General features: G+C 40.9%; 1 protein-coding gene across 5 annotated transcripts in view; it reads left to right on the top strand.

Annotated features, from left to right (window-relative positions):
- Nucleotides 1-10,544: 10,544 nt before the first annotated feature.
- Nucleotides 10,545-23,775, top strand: part of gulp1a (GULP PTB domain containing engulfment adaptor 1a) — a 96,541-nt gene continuing 83,310 nt past the window's right edge. For 4 of the 5 annotated variants that reach the window (XM_078263183.1, XM_078263181.1, XM_078263184.1 and 1 more), the window contains exon 1: nt 10,545-10,666. The gene's annotated coding sequence lies outside the window, so the exon portion shown is untranslated. The remainder of the gene's footprint in view (nt 10,667-23,775) is intronic. The other variant, XM_078263186.1, reaches the window with a different exon arrangement.

Genomic DNA, 23,775 nt, shown 5'->3' with positions numbered 1-23,775 from the left:
ATAAATGAAACTACACAACAACATATAGGCCTACAAGTCCAGCTGAAATGATTAGACCATTAAACACTTAGTTGATTGTTTGTATTGTTTCCAGTTTTTAAAATGTGAGGATTTTTCTTGTAACAGAGTATTTCTACAGTGTGGTATTAGTACATTTACTTTGGTAGATCTGAATACTTCCATACTTCCACCACTGGTTACAGGTGGGGAGTAAATCTGTTCTCCATTCAGCGGCATAAGCTCTGCTCTGAATGTATTGCATGTTTGGGTTGATCTTAGATTTGTTCATTACATGCAGGCTTTTGTTCCCAGGATTATCATGCTGACTGACGGGGAACGGTTTCACTTTGTGGAGGGGATTCTCGGGCCTGCAGGCCTCTGATAACAAGAACACTAATTGGCAGTGTCTTTAAAGAGAATCGATTAAAATGAAAGGGATGGGTGTTCTAAATTAGTTTCTGGGAGAGGTGTCTTATAATCTGACTGATGACTTTTGCTGAATGGGTAATGATGACTCATTTGTGTGTAGACCTAATCTGTCATCCAAAGTGTAACAGAGCATAACCCTACTAAAGAAAGCCGAAATGATCGGGGGCATGTGTTTTCTGACTGGATAAAAACATTGGAAGGAGAAATAGCATGAGCTAAGCATACACCTGTCTGATATGGGCTAAAACAAAAACTAAAGAGGTAGTAGAATGGTGAAGGTGGGACCTTTGTTTATGATTTTAAATTGAAGTTACAGAGTTGTTCACCTTTGTCTGTTTTCGCTGCAGGGCGGTCTAACAATGACAATTTCCACTACCCCATTTGAACAGGTTAACTACATCTTATACATTGTCTTTGGCTATTACCTCAGACAGAAAATGAGGCTGCAAAGCACCAGCTCATTCTCTTTTGTGTTCCACCAAGGAGCATAGTAATGAGGGTAATAACATCTGTAACACATGGACTCTTCAACGCCGTAATGGAGATTTGATTTACTTGTATCTGCCCTCTGGGTCTGAGTTGCCCGAGGCTGCAATCACACTCAAAGCTTTCTTGCTCCGTTCCAAATGGCTTCTCATATCTCTCTTTTTTTTCTTTTCTTTTTTACTGTGTTTTTGGTCCGCTGTACGCTAAACACGCTAAATATAGCATGTATGGAATACATAAAATGAGGGCAATTATTACACACGACTGCACAGGGGAGCATAATTAATATTTTTTTCATGAGATTCATGAGTCATTAAGATTAAGGGAAAAGTAGGTAATTTTTAAGATATCAGCCCGCATGTTGCAAATTTGATTAGATGTGCCCGAGATCAGAATTAAATTATGAGGCTCCAAACAGATTGTTTAGATAGATCCGTGGTCATGTGTGAAGGTAAAAACCCAAGAAACTCTTGGCTACAGTGTGAACATAACCTAAAATAACTCTCCACCTTAGAAAGGAATGCTGAAGTTGATGCTGCAAACAGAAACTCAGTGTGAGTTTTATTAATTACCTTAAATTGCAACGATGATTTGACATGGAACAACTGTTAAAATAACTTTAGGCCCACTTTAGAAACGTCTTCCAGACAGAGAGAGAGAGAGAGAGATGGGCCCATTGTTAGTTAATTATAGTTGATAAGTGTATCACACCTGTTCCTGTAACGATAAAGAACTATTACCACGTCACCATATGTCATACAGTTCAAATGGCCTAAACCTGATTTCTTCAACATGGCATCATGACTTGGCGTAAAACATACACGCCAAATTTCTTAAACCAATTGGCGTGTTATCTGTACGCATTTTGAGCTATCCGCGTGTATGTCTACGCTGTATACAGCAGACGGCAGTCTGTAACGTCACAGCGTAAACACACACGCCACGTGGCACTTTCTAAAGCCATGTGGCATGTTATCGCGAGGCTACGTGTTATTGCGAGACTACGTCACACGCGGATTTTAGGAAAACAAGAAACGGACAAACGGTTGGAATTAGGAAAAGAAAACCAGGTTGGGTTTAGGAAAACAAGAAAGGGGTTGGCTTTAGTAAAAGAAGAAAGCGACGGTTGAGTTTAGGAAATGAACAACTGGGTTGGCTTTAGGAAACGCCACACGTGGGACACGAACCCCGCTCTCCTGAGTGAAAGTCCTGTGTTTTACCCATCCACTACCCATCCACCACCCCAAACAACCTCCCTGTGTGGCGATTCGCCCTTTCATACTACTACCTACGGCGTCAATTCACACGCAATCGCAAGGTAATGTAAGTCAATGGAGGCCAAACGGCGTTGATAAACACGCTAAAAAGCGAGTATGCGTCTTGATAACACGCCAATAATGGCATTCGAATTGGCGTGTCATCCATACGCCATTTCATGAGATCAGTCTGATTACTGCATGGTGGCAGCATATTTAAAAAGAAATATCAATGTGTCCTTATGTGGACCGCAGTCTCTTGCTAATTAGCTACTACAACTTCAACTTTATTTGTGTGCCAGAAGGGCGATTAACTTATTAGCTACTAAGCTATACTACTATAGATGCTGTGTCTGTTTCATTAGTTATGGAATATTATTATTATATATATTGTTAGTGTTGCTGTTATTTAGTACAGTTGACCATATGGTGTTTCATTACAACCAGTAAACATTTTATTGACACTTTCAGTATCAACATTTTTATGACATGCCAGACAAGTTAACATTAAAAACATTTTCTCATTTTGTCAGTAGAAAAGAGTCCAGTCCAGTCTGCATTACCTTACCTTGAAAACCTATTTGCTTTTGCAAATCCAAATTAATCATCCAAATTTGTTAAATGGATATGGTTGAAGCAGCACCATTGCACCCTCTTTTCCCACATCACTCATCTTAAACAGCTTCAACAGCTGTCTTTTTGGCTGAACTTGCTTCTTCAGTTCTTCAGTTCTTACAATAATGTTCTTTAAAACATTGCCATTTCAGTTAGATTCAGTTACACCATTGGAGAAAAACAGAACAGAAAATAGCTGATAATGATGATGACTCCACCACATGATAGCATTGCGTCACAAAGCTACTAAAAACATGCAATGAGACTGATTGTGACACAAATTTAAGAGAAGCCTGCTAGCTGAATATACAGTAGAGTTTTATGATGTTGTTTATCCTGATATAGTGTCCTGGCTCTATCAAATCTCCTCAGTATTCTATTTTGCTGCTGCCACTGTGTTGTAACTCTTCATTCTTCAATGATTCATGAGAGGCCATTTCTTCGCCTAGTGAAGCTATTAGGATCTTGGCACCAGGCTGGGCCATCAAAATTATGGACGGAGCTTCCAGGCCTAAAAAAAGTGAAGTCATTGCGAAAGTGCCTTAAACCTGCATTCTATGTAATTTCCAGCAGGGGGCGACTCCACTGGTTGCAAAAAGAAGTCGGCTTGTATGGACTTCTATTGGAAAATTACCCTACTTCTCACGTTATTAATGACTTCAGTAAACCCTCATAATGAGTTTATGGTCTCAGTTGCTTCAAGTCTTCTTCAATACAGCGTGATGTTCATTTGTAAATTATGGTCCCATACACAGTATTTTAAAATAGAGGATAATGCTGCTTAAGGTTGCTTTAGTGCGTGGCTACATGCCGACCTGTGAATTAGGATAGGCTTAGCAATGCTAACCATGGCACTGTGTATATTAAAATAACCATGAACTTGTTTTTGGGTGTAAATCATGTTTTCGTCCTAAACTTTGACCCTCTAGCTATGTGTTTCCACTTCATTAATGTTAATTGGAACATTCTGGTTGCCTAAAAATGTCTTGTTCAGCATTCGGTGGGTTCATGCACCTTACCAACCAAGCTAGCTAGCTAACGCAAACATTAGCTGGTAACTTAGGAGAACATCTACTGATTTTCAACCAGCTCAGTAAACTGCTGTATATGCAGATAAATGGCGCTAGTACCTGGAGGTCCGCAATTACCCGCAAAACTGCTTCAGCTGGTTGAAAATTGGCAACTTTCGGAATATACGCTTTGGTTCCCGGAAATACCGTGGTCCCAAACAGCTAGGTGTTAGCACATTACGCATTTACTGTAGTATTGTTAGGGGCCACAAAATATGTCATGGCAGGTGTATTGCTAAGGACCCAAGGAAAGTGCACTGTGAGTGTGAAGTTGCTTGGATGAGCAATTCTCCAGAAAGCTGCAAAGCAGTAATATGGCCCGTTCTGAGCATCTTTTGAATGGGCACAGCACTAGTTTTGATAATAACTCCAATCAGAACATTTACAATTCAGGGTGAGGCCTAACCTGCAACCTGCTCCAGACAGCAAAGGTATCTTTGGAAAACGGAAAGGCAGCATAACGCGTTTTTTTGCAATGATATCTATTTAGATACATATTTACCAATTATCATGATGTGACTATTTAGAGATGCAAGGCCTGAATAAAGCTCACTTCTATATCAATGTCAGATTTGCCGTCAGACTCACCCTTCTGTCTGGATCCTGAACACCAAGTGAGGGAAAAGAGGGGAATGAGTAATTGATGTGGGTAAGGCATGACAATACATGCAATCATGGTTACATTTTTGGCCAATAACGTCACACAAAGATGGTTAAAATGGGCAAAGCAAAGCTCCCTAATGGCTGCTTTATGTGACATCACATCAATAGACCCATGCTTGTCTTCTCATGAGGTTGGATATGCAGGGTATAACGCTCTCCTTTTAAAACAAGCCCTAGCTCACAATGCTGCTGCATGGATTTAAAATCCAATTATTGCAGCTGCAGATCACATGACTGCTGAATTTGAAATAGCCTGTGCATAAAATGTAGCCTTGACATGGCGTACGTTTACACATCGCCTTAGAAAGAAGATATACAGCACAATGATTTTTGTTAATACACATTTCTATGTTGTGTGTGACTGCTTATATCTTATATCTTTGAAAAGCCATCCTTCCACTGTGTTTTATCTGAAAAACTTAAACACGTTGAAGGACTTAAAAAATGACTTTGAAGCCATGAGAGTTTCTCTTGAAAAAGCATATAAGAAACATAGTAAACTAAACGTGCTCATTCTTCAAAGAGACAGAACCAGACCTTGCATACTAGATAGAATTAAAGCTGTAAAATTGTCAATGAAGTTTCCGTAGCTGATACTGTGGGAATGTGCAACAATGTTGGATATGTATATCTGTCTTTAGCTCTGCTTATAATGTGCAGCCTGATCTCACCCACTATGGAAACGGATAGATTTATTGGTAAGTATTTTCTAAAAAAGAGACCCTTGTGAAATAGAGGTAGCTCAAAACCAAAAGCTGCTGCTGCGTGAAGCAAGACCTTCAGTGCAACCACTTTCGGATCTCTTTCTATGAAAAGAATAAATCTGCATGGTGGAGACGATGTGAATCTGTAATACCTGCCCGAAAATAGCTGTGGTACTGACGATACACTAAAACATACACAATAAATAAATAAAAAAAAACCAATCAACTAGCAGGGTTCAGCATGCATTTAGAATCAGCAGGCTTTGATATAATTCAGACGAGACAGCATTTGAATGCATGGAGCCCTTTTGAAAAGCATTTTATTCTGCTATTTTTTTCTACATCAGTGTATCTGCAGCAGTATATGCCATGGCCACAAGTGCAACCAGCCTTTAACACTTAAAATAATATATAAACTGGATCTTTATTTTACATTCCTAATACAGTATACCGTATTTGTCTGCCCCTGAGATTTGTTCTAAGAGGCAAAAAGGAGGTTTGATGTTTCATCTCATAATCACACAAAGACCATGGTAATAAAGAGTTTCTAATATTCAAACAAAACAAACGATCTTCCTGTTCGGTAGCTGTTTGGTGATACCCTCTAATCTTCAACGGAATTTGAAGAAATCTTTATCTTCATCAAAGGCACTTAAGAAGGACTAGAGCTTGTTGCTTGATGCATTCTGGGAAAAAAGTAATGTCTCCTGAATTTGTTTTCACTTATCTATGTTCTTGCTGAATGAATCACTGACAATGTATTTTGCTTTTAATTTTCTCTGCAATATTAAAAATATAAATGGTTTAGTCATATCTGCTCATATCATTTTCTTGTTCCTGTTCAGGGGATCTAAACTCATGGTTATGCAGGTCTTGGTTAAATATTGAAAAAGACAGCATTGATTTAAAGACATGGCGTATTAACTTTGATAAGATTTGACCAAAACCAATTTTCCCTAAACCTAATTTTGAAGGACAAGGCTGTAAATATTCGACATTCTGATATTCTATTTTGTCATTGTCAAAAGTCCAATGAAAAGACAAAAACTTACAAGGTTTTAGCCAGTAGTCTGTCAGCAATTCTTTTGACTGCCCTGTTACCCTGTTAAAGGCAACAAATGGGCCCCAGGTACGTTGGCTCCTACTGAAGATGTTTCAAAACAGATCACAAGTATATTGTTTCTTTTTTTAAATAAGCTTCTAGAATGTATTCAAACAGCTGGCCACTGACATTATTAGCAAAGGTTACCCAAACCGGGATAATTAGTACATTTGTGGGGGACTATTTTCAGCAGGGGATTAATACACATTTGTTGTTCTAATGAGCATTCAAGGCAACGGGATATGTGGGATTAACTAAAAAAAAGTGCCCAGGCTCCTGTTAATGAAGGAACATGTCACAGAGTGCAACAGTGTGGCTGATTAATATGTTTTTTTAATAGTTCTTGGACAAAAATGGAGCTCTGAGGCACACAACAATATACGTTAATAGGCTTTCTCAATTGTTTCTTTTATTGGTTTTGGTCTTATCATTGGGGTACTTCTGTTGTCTTAACCCAACTTCATTGGGAAATGTTGCCACTGGCCGTAATCCAGGCAGCAATTAAATTCCCAGGAAAAAACACATTTGACAAAACAAATTAGTATATAAATGCAATGTAGGACAATGGTTTGTGTTATCACTGGGGATTCAATCCAGACTGTGCAGGTGAGGATAAGGCCTATATATTTTACAGGTGAAAGTATACAAGATAGGAATGCTAATTAAAGAAGGAAGGTTATCTATAAAACATAAGTCAAGTATTCCTATTATTTATCATCATGGACAGTTTCATCCATCACATCGAACCGTGTCGGCCCATGCAGGCACATACTGTATCTGCAATATCATCAAAAGTGACTCTGAGGTTGGTCAGAGAGGGAGAGACTGTAAATACTGTGACAGCACATGGGGTTATTCTGCTGTGATATTCAGATGTCTTCCCCCTGAAACTTAGACAGCTTTAACCATAACAGATTTCCATTACACACACAACAAAAACTCTTTTATCTCATATTTATCTCTGTTGATTTGGGCACTCTCATTCAGGTTGTGTTGGGAGAGAAACTTGATACTGAAAAGAGCAAATAAAAAAATGGGAACATATGCGCCACTTAGTGCACTCTTCTATCAGCATGCAATGGTTTAATTCAATGGGGGGGTGGTGGTGGTTTTAGATGGTCCGGTGAATTAATGAACAACACACAGCACAGCATTAGCTTCTGCTAGTGTGAGCGTCATAATCCTTATACACTTAACATAGCAGCAGCCAAGGGAAGTTACTCATTTTGAAGGACACTGAAGGACAAATTCAACAGCCTCTCAATAGTAAACCATTCATTCGTCTCATATTTACCACGAGCTACTTTCAAATTTCACAAGCTTTTGGCTGACTGGTAGCTGGTGCTAATAGACCTTTTTCACGGCAGACATGTCATAGTAGGAAAAGCACAGGTGTATTCAGAACCATTAATGATGGCTGCATTCCACTTAGCAGAGGCCCTGGTACTGTGCATGCTGACTCACTGAAATAGCTCACTGGGACACTTGATGGAACTGAGTCATCGTTAAGGTTATCAATTTCAGCTGTGCTTTTCCTACTATGACAAGTCAAAAACGTCTGCTGTGAAAAAGGTTCATTCCCGTCTGTGCCTAGCTGTGACATTAGGTGCTTAGCAAAGTTAGCTTATTTCACCTGTTAGTATCTTTACTCGTTGATGCCCGGAACATGTCCGTTATTTTGGAGCATTTCGCTGCCTTCCTCCTCCATCATTTTTCTTGACCTTCTCAGTGCCCCCTTTCCCTTTTCTTTTTTGGCTTTCCATCATTAGACTCACACAGTGTCTGTTAACGTTACCGATAGACTTCCAAACGTGACGAGGAAAAAAAGAGGTGTTATATGTTATATGCCGACCAGGGCTATGCCATTTGGGGAGGGGCCGCGCACTGATCCCCCCTATATTTCTGAAAATCCTAGACATGGTTGTGACCTGCACTTCGTTAGTGCTTTCTGATTAGCCTGTGTTTGTGTTGAAATAAGAGGCTGCTGTGGCCGCCGTACGGGTTGAGCAGAGGCTGCACAGTTTGACCAGCAGGCAGGGGCCGCACACCACGCCGCAGGATGGTGTTGCTAAGAACTTAAAATGTATAACTATTATCAGACCGGCCCTCGCGGCCTCGAAACACTATCGGCCCACTGGGAAAAGTCCCGACTCTCCCGATTGCCACTCCGCTACTGTCGCCCCTGATTATAATCTTTTTGTCACATTGTAACTGGCCTTAGCTTTCACTACTGTAAAGATAGCTAGAGGTCTTCTTGTGCTTCAACTCCTAAATGTCAAAGTTAGATTTAGGGAAGTAGCCTTCTGAACTGTATCAAGCTTGTGATTGTATTAGATACTTTACTATGGACTTTCCATACATTTTTTAAACCCACATTTTAAAATGTGTTCAACAAGTCCTCAAAACCTAATTTATACACTATAATACAACCCAAAGGAGTGTTTCATAAATAAGCGCCCTAGCGGTGGCAAAATAATACGACCTACAGGAGCGTTTACCGTCCTCATATATACAGTAAACATAATGGTCACTGTTTAAATTAAAGTTGTGAAACGGTCCCAGTTTGTTATGTTACTTTACCTTGGTTACTTAAAAAAATGTTTTTTTCGCTGTTTACATTTCTTTTCAAACGAGACACAAAGCCCGGTCTCTCGGGTGAAAGTCGTGAGCCACGTTCAGCCCGACAAAATGTAGCAAAACACGCCTTTTTATTACCACGAGTTTACAGACACATCTCTGCTGATTGGGTATCACCAAATGACAGAAAACATATCTCAAAGCCTATTGCACACCGTTTCACACCGTTCCGAGGAAACATGTCGTTCAACCAGGAAACCATAGCAAAACGGTGCACACCGTTTTGAGATTGAACGTGCCCCCTGTGTTTGTTTGGCGCTCTTATACTTCCTTAGCCTGACAAGACTGGGAACTCACCATCAGCAGGGCTCAATCCGAGGGGCGGGATAAACGGTTGTCTTTCAAATTTCCCTCTGCGCGCAATAGGATAGCGCTACAACCAACCAGAGCAACGAAGAAGCTAGCGGAGCTAGTTCATAGATTATACTTTTGCCGTATCCGGTCGGCAAAACTCCGAACACATCTTCCATTTTTAAGAATGATTTCAGTGCCGTTCTTTGTTCTTTTCTCAAAGAAAAGCTTAACTCCAAGTCTTCCAGAAGACCGCTGTTCCCAGCACCAGCAGCCATAAGCCCGCCCACCGACTCTATACACGATGTGATTGGCCTGACCAGAGTTTGGTTTTTCCAGCTCGCAAGTCAACGGAGAGTGCCTAGACCCCCCCTGGCTGCTGCCAGGGTGCGTTTAGATTTCTAGGCTAATACTTCCTGCTTTGCTCCCATCATAATTACTACGACCACTAGAGGGCGCACCGCCTAATAATAAAACCTACACATCAGCCATAATTGCTGATTGTCCAAACCAATTATGAAGTTGGTTTTCAGGGGAGGATATAGTCTCGTTGATATAATTATTAGATTGTTTATTTAATTAATTACCTCTTTTAATTTGTTCATTAATAGCCTACAATTTGGATATGCAGTTGATTCTTTTTGATTTTGCATGGTTTGGGATAAGAAAATATAACTTTTGTTAGCCAGCTAGCATTACACTAGGCTAGCTACCGCTGGCTCAGCCCACTCAGTTACTGTATTAGCCAACAGCTAAAACTATGTATTTAACCAAATTCAGCTCATGTGATAGTAGGACCTACTTATTTAGATTTGACATTATTTTTTAAATGACTTGTTTGTTTGTTTGTGCCACTGTCTTTGCTTTTCATGAATGTATACTGTAGAGGTGTCCATCTTTGGGTGGCCAAATGCAGAAACCCCAAGCACGCAGGCGCCCTCTTTGCAGGCAATTGAGGCTGCCTCATAACTTTCTTTAGCAAGGCAAAAGTGTAGCACTTCACCGGAAGCGACTTGATGTGTATTCTCAAATGTTACGTTCACTTTATTCACCTTTTCAAAGCTGAGGATTTTTGTTGTTGTTGTTGATGATGAATGTGGCCATTGTCGTGAAAGGCCGGGTAGCCTTTAATGTGGTGCCTGTGCCTCCCCGATTCTTTCCGGTCGCGTCTCTCCCGGTCTCTCCCCTCCTTTTCCATGTATTATTCAAGTTGCGACCGAAGAGCTCCCCCCGGTTGAGACTGAGTGCTTGTTGACGTCAGCAAACTTCTCCAGCAGCTGTAGAGGCGCTGAGGAAGAGGAGGAGGAGGAGGAGGAACGAGACTGCTGGATGTTGAGCTCTGACTGTGGAGCGCCGAGGACCGTGAGCTTTTTTTTTTTCTTCTACGGGACTGTTTGGACTTCTCGTTCCAGCGTAAGTAAAGGCGGTCTCATTTTTTTCCCCCCCTGTCCTTGATAACTAACATTCGCTCGCCGCTGTTTGGAGTTAGCTGTCGAGTTTCTCGACTGCTTGCAACAATCTTTTGTAGCCTACATTGGTGCACACATTCGCCTCTGCCGATATTGTCTGCCGTCAAAACTCGTAGTTGACAATTGCTGTGGACTACTTAGCACATGCTTTCATGTTCTATTTCGTCGTGGAATATGCTACACTTGTGTTTCTGTATTAAATACACTCCCGACCTAACGGGAAACTTTGTTTCGCAAGTCCGTGCAAGGTGGACTCTGGCTGAGATAACGTCGAGTTTGCCTCTCTTTCTTGGTCGTCAAGCTTTTGCCGTTTAGGGTAGGCTACTAGTTGTCACTTTGGAGTGAAAACACGGGGAATATCTGCGTGTCATTCTCTCGTCTTGACCCTATTTGATCATAGCTCGCTTTTCGTCGCAACAAAAAAAAAAAACTGGCGCTGTCATTTGTAGGCTTGCGGTGACGCTAGATATTTGGTGTCATTGTTGTAAATGATGGAGGTAACTTAAGCTACAATAAGAAATTGTCTATTGCACCGAGTATATAAATATATATAAAACAGAAAGCACGAGTCGGGTTCAATTGCTGTACCTCAAACACATATTCTTAAGCAGTGACCAAATATAGCCTAGACCTAAAATATCTTCTGAGGCACTATTTCAGAGTTTTGCTCATATTTGCTGAGTGTATAACCTCCATGGGGTGTGCATTTGTGTGGTGTGTAATGCAGGCTAAGGCTTGGGATGTATGACAGCGTTTTCCTATTATTATGTTAGGACAGCAGAGACATATTGAGACACTCAACCTTCAAAATGAGCAAGGATCTATACAAACGGCATTCACCTTTTTTCATTTCCACTTGTCAGATATAACACAGCAGATATTCAACATGACAGTAGCTTTGTGTATTGCGTGCCATTTAGTGCTGTGGCATATTAATATCTTAAGTAATGGATGTAGGTCTACCTATTATACTTTGATGATGGCTAAGCATCTGACTGTACAGCACTTCTGGTTTCTGTTCCACTATTCTCATTTCCTGGCCGAGGAGTCTCCGTTTTTCTGTGTTTGGGGAAAAAGAGGTTATTTGGGAGACTTGCTGAAGTCAGCAATAAGCATTGCTTTTTAACAGGGTGATGGTGTAACACTCATTGAATGAGCTCTGCGTGTTTTGCAGCCACTAGTAGCAGTAATCGAATAGCTGCTCTCCAAGAGGCTCAAACTGAATAGGCTATAGAAAATCAGCATGAATTAGCCTTGAGGCTTCTACAAATTGCAGTTCAGGACAGTGATTTTTTTTTATTTATTTTTTTTCCTTCCTGTTCCTATAGTGGAGCAAGGTGGTCATGGAGATGTGATTTCAAGCAGAGTTAAATAAAGGTCATGCAAATTAAATGACAGAGTCTTACTCAGCTTCGACAGCCTTGGCTGGTGGCCACCTTGTGTTTCACTGTGTTGTTGAGTGAGTTTTGTGCTCCCCACTAACCAACCACATCACAAGTGTGGCTGAAATATACCCGCAGGGGAATATTGTCATTTATAAACAAGTCTGCTGTCATTCGTGTCCAGCTGCTATCAATCCAGGTGAATTTAAAGAGAATGTATTTCCTCATTTAATTTTAGAGTTGAATGGTGGCCAAAATCCTAAAATTGGGAATTGCTGGCAATGTTGTTAGGTTAGGAATGCTGTAAAAAAAAAAAAAAAGTCCTGCAAAATATCTAGAATTCACTCTTTGAAAATTGGATGAACACAAATGATGCAGATTTATGTTTTACGGGAAACATTACTTAGAAATGAAATGGCAGGTGCACACTCAAGTGGAAAATATTTGTATCCATCTAAGGGCCCTCAGCTGTTTTTATTCAGTTTTCTTTTATTCACAGGCTTTTGGCATTGTCACTACATGGTTAATTAGGTATGTCATATGTTATTTGAAGTCATCATTTGGCATGTCAGTCTCTCATGTTCTGGGAGATATTTTTTGGGAAAAAGAATAATTCTCAATTTAAAAATTATTTGGATTTTTTTTTTTTTTGCCTCATGTCCGTAGTTTTTCAAGTTCAGTGTTTGGGGGATAAATGAGCCATTTTGGAGGAAATTGATATGCTTATTTTTTGGTCTAACCACACATACAGTAAAGCTCATTTTCATTTTGTCACTCCTATTGTTTGCCTTTTCTTGTTAAATGAACATATATATGTTGGGTGATATAAAGAGGATGTATAAGGTTGTCATGGAGTGAGCTTTTTTTAAGCCTATATTACACAGCTACATGGAAGATCAGCGGGATCACTTTTGAGTCCGATTTGATTTCTCAACATATTTATCCTTAGTGAACAGCAATGCAAGTACTGCATAAGATTAAGAAAGAAAGTTGTGATTCAATTGCTATGTTTATGCCCCTGAGAAAACGGGTGGGGGGTTTAACATGCAACAGGTTCAGACGGTTAAACGTATTAGTACACTTAATGCTAGCACACATGTAGCGTTAAGTTACCTGTGGCAGGATTTTTGCCAGGAAGTCGACTTAACAGAGGGGTGATCGCAATCAATCACCTGCTGAGCTCAATCACACACATCCTGAAACGTCTCACTGTCAGTGTAGGTATTTGATGGCAGTGTAAACAGCAGCCCTCGCTCATTATGCTAAATTGTATATTTTACAAACATTAGTTGTGCTTTATGTGGTTGATGTTGGAGTGTGATGGTATGTGGCTGTGAGTTGCTCATCAGGATAGGGACAGTCAACTTGCCAATCTCCTGCGGGCTCTGCTATAGCCTAGGGTTAGTAGAAGCCCTACTTAAATTGAAAGTTATTGTTAAGTGAACAAAACATTGTTTGTTAGACATATGGGTTTATTCAGCATGTCGGTGTATGATACACTAGTCACACATGGCCAGACCTATCCACCACAGCGCTGTGGAGTAACGTCTGGCACCACAGATACATTCTGGGATAGGAGAAAAAAACGCACTGGGTTGTTTGCATTTCTTTAACCAATCAGTTACCAGTCGTCTTGGGCGGCACTTAGCTCCGGACGTAGCGACGGTGGCTCTGCAAAACAGTCCCGGGAAGGAACTTGTTTTAGTGGAACATTTGCACCCGGCGAAAGAAAACGCCACACACAACATTAAATGAAGTTAACTGACCACACAATACAGTAACTTGAGCAATATAAATTAGCTGGATAAGTGGTTAAACGTAATTTGCTCTTACCAGTTTACGCCGTGTGTACTCTGTCCACATCCCCGCCTATCAGTCCCAAAACGTCCCAGTTAGATATTAAATTCCGTAAACATATTCTTTGTAAATCTTTACAATCATTCCCTGAAAGAACTAAGCAGGCCTGCCTTGTTGAACGATCCACATTTTCGTCAAAACTTGCCTTGGAGTTACGGCAACACGCGCAGAGAGCGGTTAGGCAACAGACACCTTACTTGCGATTATCCGGGAGATGATGTGATGTCGTTGATCCAGACTGGCGTTACATTGACCCCATCCTCTATACAGTATGTGTGGTCCTCTAGCCTGTTAATATGTCTGGAAGACACTCGTGCAGAATATAGTGATTCGCAGAGGTTGTGTTCACATATATATTGATGGCATCTGAGAAATGACTGCATCTAAGCAGCGCATTAGGTAGTCAGTTAAGAACATCTGCATTTAGCTGCTGTGATGTTGACAGCACTCATGTTTACCACTCACTGCCTGCCTGTAGAAGGTTCTGCAGACACTTCATCCATCAGTGCAAGATCGCACAGTGACTGATATCATCATTACTATCAGCCCACGCTCCCCATTCCTCACTGTCACCAAAAACTCTATTACATCAAGTTCATCTTTCCACCTAATAGCTGTTTGTTGGTCACATCGCTGGAAAGCCTCATCCTCACGGTCGGAAATGTCAAACGGCGTTTCATCCACTGTGACTATTGCAGCTGTTACCTCTGGAATCGAAATTGAGCAGGAACATTACACTCCTGCTTATTACTGGCTCAATTTTCTTATCGTCAAGATAATTGATATTTTTTGTCTTGCTGGGCGAAGGTGTTGACACCTACAAATGTCAAAGCCTTCATTCTCAACATCTCTGCGATTTAATTAATCCTCTCGGCATTTAATATACATACTCAACCATCCGGCTTTTGCAAATGAGACAGCTGAGGGAGCCGTGTGTCTGCATGTTACTGCCTGTTTTCCATACCCCTGTTTCTTTTGTCCTGTTTTTCTTGGACAAGACTGGTTTTGTTTCATTGAATAGAGGCTCCTTTCCAGCGCTAATGGATCCATTTTATTGTCCGTGTGAAGTGTCATTCTGGAAACATATATTAAGATGCACAAAGAGGAAAAAATAAATGAATGAAGTCCCAGGCACATTAAAAGGTATATTTTGCACTCGGTGCTTTGATGTTTTGAGCTGGAAATAAAACTTTCATGCCACTTTCTTCAGCATAAATCATTTTAGAAGAGCCACATTGCAAACCAAAAAGGTAGTGTAGTAATGTATGGTGGTTGAAACATTAGTGGACAGTAGTTTCAATTGTATTTCAATAAAATGTGCAATACAGCGTGCAGTTATAGCTGTATAAATTAATCAAAATACTTTTGTTTATTGACCTCCATGTTCATTTTAAATTATTTTGATGCGGATAGATGGACTCAGGGTATCTGCCGATACCAAGTACCGATCTGATGCCAGGGCTTTATTCTTTTGCTAAACATGTTACGCCTCCATAAGGAAACTCCTTGGAATAATGTTTCGTATAAGGTAACACTGGCGCCAAAAAACAACGTTGGCAGCCCAATATCACCGAATGAATGTACAGTAATTGGTAGCAGAAACACAGAATTTTATAATAACACTGACAAAGAAAACGTATTTGGTCATGTCACGGCCGATACCTGATCTGCTTAAGAAGGTCAATATCAGGGCTGATTCCAGTCCAGCGTACAGTACAAGATCGTTGCATCCCTGTCTGTTAGGTCGGTTTAGTCTTTAGTTAGTAGGGATGTCCCCGACTAAGAATTTGTCTTTGCCTATCCTCGATTGATCGTAGAATCATGTGGGTGGAGGGGGGGCTTGGGGGCGACCGTCGGTCACGGAAAATGGAAAGTGAAACTGAAATCTGTCATGGGGATTTATTTACCCACTTGGAAAAGATGTTTTAGAAGCCTCAAAGATTCGCGACGAGACGAAACCGATTTAGAACGTTGCAGGGAAAGGTTGCAGCGGCCTGAACGAGCGACCGCAAGCACAGTATATGGTCGCGTGACCTGGAGAGTGACTGAAGAGAGCGAGCGTCGTCAAAACAAAGCAGTGAGTCGGAGGAATAAAACGTTTTCGCCGTTTCATCAAGTATCTCACTATCGCTGACGCCATCCACATTCACATTTAGACGCAACAAATGATATCCAGCTACAAAAAAAGCCTGAAAGTCGGAAGTTAGGACGGACGTACAAAGAGTCGTTTCACAACGTTGCTGACCGGGGCATTGCAAGTAGCTGCAAGTGTACACTCGTCTCGTCCAGAATCTTTGGTCTGAACTCGACGCTGCGAAGATTCGACGCTGAGACTGGCAGTCGAATCAGGCTCTTTTCATCGAAGGATCGAATATTTGACTAGGGGATATATCGACTCAATATCGTTATCGCGATATCATATCGAAAGTGTTGCGATAAGTATGCAATATATGTGTTTATATTGTGGAGTGCTGCTCCCGTCCGTTGGCTGTGTGGCTTAGTTGTGTTTGATTTAGAGCCCACTTGAAACGCTATGATGGTCATCATTTCATTGGCCCGTTACCGTGCCACTTGCACATGTTAGTGCACGTCAGCGCACGGGTCCACTACGTGACAAACCCTATGGAGCGTACCACGTGGGTTCATATTTCAACAGAGTGACAGTGGGAGTGATGAAATAGAGACAACAAAACGGAGCGAATCACAGAAGAGAAAGAGAAGTTGTGTCCTGTTCTCTTTATTTATTTATTTATATTATACTGTCCAACCAGTAAAACATGTCCAATATGACATACCATGTCGGTTGAAAAAAACCTAATTTTACATATGTTCAAACATACTGAAATTAATATATCACAATATGACATTTTGTCAATATTGTGCAACCCTACCTCGGGATCACAGCTATTAGTATAGTTTCTGAAATGGGTCCATCACTGACTTTGGTCAATTCTGAACTACTGAGCAATCAAAATGTCCTGGACACCATGTATTGGACAAAGTGCAGCCCATGGAGGGTGCCGACGGCTCTACCAAAGTAAGTGACATTGCTTCTGTAGTTCTTTAAGAACTGCCACTGATCTGGACACACACCACTGCCTGTTGACTCAGTAAGAGGTTTGTAGAGGTTGATGTGATAGACTCATGACCACTAACAGAAAATGGAACTAGATAAAATACAAAAAACCAAAGACAAAATTAAATAAGGCTGTATTATGGACATTTTCTGTTTACAGCAGTTGGACCCGCTCCCTTTAAAAAGACAAATGAGTCAGGGTTAAATAAATCTGCCAAATAAGTGAATGCAACAAGGTGCTGGCCCTAATGAAAACTTTCATCGTGATAAATGAGCCATATTATTGGCCTTGCTCCTCAGTTCGCCACATAACAGACCAAAATGGAAATGTTTTTTTTTCTTCTGTAACATACTTCCTTTAGTTGTGCCTTAAGGTGTGTATACAGCATCAACATTTACTGTCTCACTTTGTGCAGTTGGACAACCTGCCATGCAATGTTTCTTCTCTCAAGGTTGGGATTTGTTTTTAGTGTTATGGTCTGATAAATCTTACACACAAACACACAACATGATAGAGGTCGACCGATTAATCGGCCGGCCGATTTTTGGCATTTTTTTACATAAGCCGATTAATAGGCAGGCGCATCCGCAACAACCCAGACCAGCTGCCTCCAGCCCCTCCCCTCCTGAATTCTTGCGCTGTGTGTCTCGCACAGTCACTTCAGGCTCAGACGCTACCGTTAGCAGTAGCATGTTGCTGGTGTTCTTGCCTTGGGATTAACTGTACTAATACAACCGTACAAAACACTGCAGCCACACCGCTGTGGAAGCTCCCCGAATGTCATTTATCAGAGTCTGGTTGTTACCCCTGTCCGTGGGAGTCTTATCCACTCCTATAACGGAGCTAACCGCTAACAGAGCTAATCGTTGCTAACAGAGCCTTCAGTTCTCCGTGCCTGTATCCATTAACTGCTATATATCTGTCTATATCTATGGACTCGAGCACGAATAAAACCCTTAATTTTATTAAATTGGCTGGACGAGTTTTAAATTCCAACTAAGAGTTGTTTGAATGACAGAAATCTGCTCAGATAAGATCCTAATGAGTGCAACAGGACATGTAACAGTAGGATCCCCAAAACACAGATACAACACTTCACCAAATGAAGAATGATCTAACAAACAAGGTGAACAAGAACTGACTTTAGAGAGCCCTGGTCTGATGTGATTCAACAGGAGTTAGGAGGAAATAGTGTTGAGATTAATAACAACATGTCACTTTCTGTGAAGCTTGCAGATTTGTATTCTCAGAGGTTTAATAAATGCTGCTAAGTGCACTAAACTTTATTTTTTCATTGAAAAGTTTATTTGACAAAGTTTATTTTCTTCTTACCTATTTCGTTTATTTAATATATTTTTCATACAATATACAGTATGTTTTTACATTATACATTTTTAATTGAAGTATACAAGTGTAGATTGGTGAAGTGTTCAATAAATGTTTTTGTTGAGAAATTCTGTGTATATTAGTGTTACATTTTATCTTTCAAATAGAGGTTTAAAAACAAGCACATATCGGCCAAATATCAGCCAAAATAAATGGGCAGCATTTATCGGCCATCGGCTGACCCTGATTTCTAATCATACCATCAGTGGTCACATACTGATATATCCCAGAGTTGTTATAATCATCACAATTAAAAGAAATGAACATTTGAAATATATCAGTCTGTGTGTGATGAATGAATATAATATACAAATTTTACTTTTTGAATGGAATCACTGAAATAAATCAACTTTTTCATGATATTCTATTTATATGACCAGCACATGTATATTTGTCAACTGACAGGTCATCATTTCGTTTGACATTTCTAGAACGCAACTAATGATTATTTTCATTATTGATCTGCTGATAATTTTCCCAATTAATTGTTAATAAAATGCCATTCTAATGAGAAAACGTTTTACCACAAGTTCCTGGAGCCCAAAGGGACGTCTTCAGATTGCTTCTTTGGTAATTTATGATTACTTGATTATTGTTGCAGACAACCAATGCATAGATTTATCGTTTAATCGCTACATTTTTCTGCTCCAAACATAGTATACATTATGCTTAGATATTTCAAACTGGCGTTTGTATATTTCAAACATGCCACTTGAAAGTAATTTGTAGCTAGGGCTGGGCGATATGGAGAAAATCAAATATGACAATATTTTTGACCAAATACCTCTATCAATACCGCAACGATATTGTAGTGTTGACTAGTGGTGCTTTCACAAAATATTTACACAATGAGATTTTTGATAAATAATCATCAGTAATGTGGATATAATGACTAAGTGGGTAAAGGCAAATAATAGAACAGTTACAACAGTCTGGTACGTTCAGAAAATGACATCACTTTACTGTAATGAGGCCTTTAAAACCAGGAAAAGACAACACTTATGCCATATTACGATATCCAAAATCTAAGACGATATCTAGTCTCCTATCACGATATCGATATAATATCGATATATTGCCCAGCTTTAGTTGCAGCAATATCTGAGTTATGTACAGTTCTCCTAAAAGTGCACCTTTTGTCAGTGTCTTTAATGTCTCACCAGAGCCCTTTAAACATTAGTTGCTAAGACGGACAAAAACAGGTGAAATAATGCGGAAGGTGCTTTTGTATTCATAACTGTCTGTTGCTCATTGACTTTTGAGGGAAATGTCGTTTTACTGTCACGGCGATGGGTCATATCGATCTCGTAAGTAAATCACAAGTGAGACAAGGGAAGCCATGAACAGAGAGAAATGAGCAGGCGAGCTGATGAGAAGAAAGCTCCCATCAGCCTCGTGACATTATTGCTTTCACACTGACACTGACTCTAGACTTCCTCTGATTTGAGGCAAATCACAGCCGCTGATTTGATTTAATGTGGTCTATATATTTGGCTCTGTGTGCGCCGCTGCATGCTGGGCGCTGTTTCCATCTCCCTCTGTTATACTTTTTTGCCCTTCTTGTCTGAATTCAGTGCGTGGCATTTGTAAAGCAAAAATGGCCTGAAAAACTGAAATCAGTCACACATTTGCAGACAATTAGCTATTCATGAGCTTTATTCTTAAAGTGTGTCATTTCACTGTTTATTTTTAAGGATGAGTGCCTGTGTTAACGTTTAAATTTAGCAACAAGAACCTGTGACCTGGGCATGTTTTTTGTGTCATTGAAGGGTGGGCCACAGCTGACATGTCATTGAGGATTGCTTGGCATAATTTAGGCATGGATAAGGTTATACATATAGACTAATGAAAACCCTGCAGTGTAATTTCCTGATGAATGTGGCTTCTGCCTTTTGTAAGAGATAAGCTAATGGGATGAGAAACATGGCTTCTCACAATTATTTTGATTAGTGACGATAGCAACTTTCACTAGACACAGCAGGCGTGGACACGGTGCTAAATTGGTTTGAGGTTTTGCCTCGTTCCTCACACCTAATCTTCCGTATCTTATCTCGACAGCGAGCTCCTACACATCAAAGGAGATGACCTTTTAATTCTGTGGAAATCCAAGTTGTTAAACTCCCTTTTCTGTCCGTTTGTGGTCAGAAAGATTTCAAAAGTCCACATCCACAGGGCAATGCATGTTTTTCGCTTAGGAGTACATTTGTATTCTAACAGCTCTGTGAATGATCATGACCCTGTGGCGGTGCATTTGGGTCATGGCTTACCCATACTGTAGTGCAGAATAAGTTATCCACTCGCCTCTCCCCACTCTTTCACTTCGCTCAAACATTTAATGAAAACACTTGCTACTGACTAAAATGATTGCACTGCCAAGTAAGTCATGGAAACCACTTGAAACTAAAGGTGTACTTTGTTTCGGCGTCGGCAGACTTGTACCGGTCACACAGATGCACACGCGGTTCCATGCATTTTGCATATTGAGGGCCTGCCTTGGTCTGGCGTTTAAGGCATGTGCTTTTCCCGATCCAAACTCTATTTCAGTTGGTGGTCTTTGTGTCCCTATAAAGATGGCGGATGTCCTGCTTTAACACTCGCTCTCCCCATAGGAAAACAATGGAACAGCCAGCGCAGACCATGTGTAGGCGACTTGACTCTTTAGAACTTTATAAAGTTCTGCTTAACTGTCTTCAGCTATCTTCTTCTTCTTCTTCTTCTTCTTCTTTGCAAGCCAGCTAGAGTTGCATACCGGTGCATATGACAGCAACAGGACTGGAGTGTGGAACAACTGGAGCGTGTGCAGTAGGCACGCTTGCTATTTGCACAGTCTGCGCAGCACTTTTTTGGGCTGCATGCAGATGGTCCTCCCAGACCCTAGCGGACATGGGCAAATGGCGCCTTTGACGTCACGCGGACCAAACCGTGCTCCTGTGCGCGAGCTGGGCCAAGCCAGGACAGTCTGCGCCCCTCAACCGCGCTGCTTCTTATGTTCAGCGTTCAGAAGAGTTGCTGCACTTTAACGTTTTGTTCATCTGCTGTTTCAATGTTTTGCCTTCATCTAACAGACTGTTGTCTGGTTTCCTTTGCCAAGCTGTTCTTTCTGCTGCTTTTCATGTGAAAAGAGTAGAGACACACCTCCTGGAAGGTTGTCAAGTGTCTACAGTATTATAATGGGAGCGCATGTCACTGAGGTTAGTGACCAACTGCTCACTCTCAAGGCCAGATGCAGAAAAGTCAGACAGAAATGTGCATTATTTTTCATCAGGTTTATGAAGCCAAACGTGTGCATGGTTGTTTCTCAAATCTCAATCATCGGGGAACTGGGCGAACATGCACAATCCTCATTTATACAAACCAGTTTATGCGTTGGAAATGGAGTATGGATGTTTATATATCTGGCCCCTGGTTGATGTAAATTATCTACATTTAAAATATGTGCACATATTCTGCACACAGATTTTCAGATTTACATCCACATATACTGTAAGATGGGAATGCAAAAGCACGTGTGCCACAGTGAGCTGGCTAGATGAAGATGTGTAGGTGACAGGCGCATCATGTATCGTATGCAAACATTATGCTGTAACCTTTCTGTTTTTATGGAGGAGCACTTGGGCACGCGGACATGGGTATAGCAACCATATAGAAATTCGGCACAACAGGCCCCTCCATGTGTTGCCGTGCATCTTTTGTTTGGTCATATTACCGAAAAGCATGGCGCAGATAAAGGCTTCAGATATCTGCATTTCGTCATGCCATCACAGATTGTGTTTGCCGTTTATGGAGCTGACAAACATTTGGAGCTAATGTTCTCTGAGCCTATCAGACAGGGAGACAGACTAACACTGTCGGCAGTGGTGTTCCAATTTGGCTGAGGCTTTATAGCGCGTGTCTTCTTGATCCAACACCTCCAAAGAAATCACTGGCATACGCTTCTCTAAAGCGTCCCAAGTTAATTCAAGAAGTCATTCCGTTGTGGGCGAAAACAGACCGCTTTTTATGGCTCTTTTATTTCTTGATGAGTACCGTTAATTTCAAGGGGCAGGCCTCAGTGCTTTGCAGCTGGCATTTCTTTTTGTTTTATCCGCTTGAGACAACATGACTGCATTGTCCCCCTTCTGGTAATGAATTGGCAGGAGTTATGCGTGTTTTATTGGTATTGTTTAGCACTTTAGTTGGGAGGCTGATTTCTGTGTTCATTCTCTGAGTATACTGCATATCTCATCCTTGCAGGCTTGAATGGCTATTTATGTGTTGTTGACGTTTTGCCAAGGCTGCAGTCTGGAGTAAACACTTATCCTTCTCAAGTACATTATTTATTTTCTTCTACACTATCAGCCTGGAAGCTTCCTCCATAAAGATCATTCACATTAAAACTAATTAGATTTATTTGGGCGATTTACAATGCCGCCTCCCTGTGCAAACACAGTTAGGATTTCAGTGTTGTTCTATTGCCGTTGTTTGTGCTCTAAGTTGATGACAACATAAACTAGGGCTGGGAAGATTACGTAAATGCGCCGACGCAAATAATTTGAGCGTAGAAATCTATAAATAACCGGCTGCCTCCAGCAACAGCGCAGCCGCGCAAGTATGGATTCCTCGCAAGTTCAACAACACGTTGAGAAAAAGGCTCGCACACGGTCTTCTAAAGTGTGGGAGTATTTTACTTTTAATGCCAACAACAACGTGGTAGTCTGTAGACTTTGTAAAATGCCTCCCTGAGTCAGGATAACAGCAGCGAAACATCATAAGTTCTGCTCACCTTTTTGTACCTTTATTTATATATATATATATATATATATATATATATATATATATATATATATATATATATATATATATTAACACCAGTGGTGAGGTGTTAAAAAGTTTTATTGCCTGTGGTAGGAATGATTTCTTGTAGCGGTCCGTGTGACAACGAAGCTGTTGGAGCCTCTTGGAGAAGGTGCTCCTCTGTTGGACCAGTGTGGGGTGGAGAGGGTGGTCGGGGTTATCCACAATAGATAAGAGTTTGTTTCAGTGACCTCCTCTCCACCACAGCTTCAAATGTCTCCTGTTTGCAGCAAATAACGGAGCCAGCCTTCCTGATCAGTTTGTTTGTGTCGCTGGCTCCGATGCTGCTGCCCCCAGCAGATGGCGCAGGAGAACAGAGCGCTGGCCACAACAGACTGGTAGAACATCGCCAACATTCTGCTGCACACGTTGAAGGATCTCAGCTGCCTCAGGAAATAGAGTCTGCTCATCCCCTTCTTGTAAACAGCAGTGCTGTTGATTTTCCAGTTCAGCCCGTTGTCGATGTTGACACCCAGGTATCTGTACTTTCCAACCATGTCCACATCTCACATGTGTCG

Source organism: Sander vitreus, chromosome 11 (genome assembly GCF_031162955.1).
Source record: "Sander vitreus isolate 19-12246 chromosome 11, sanVit1, whole genome shotgun sequence".
In the NCBI taxonomy this organism is placed as follows: Eukaryota; Metazoa; Chordata; class Actinopteri; order Perciformes; family Percidae; genus Sander; species Sander vitreus.
This window is presented reverse-complemented; position numbering and strand designations above follow the sequence as displayed.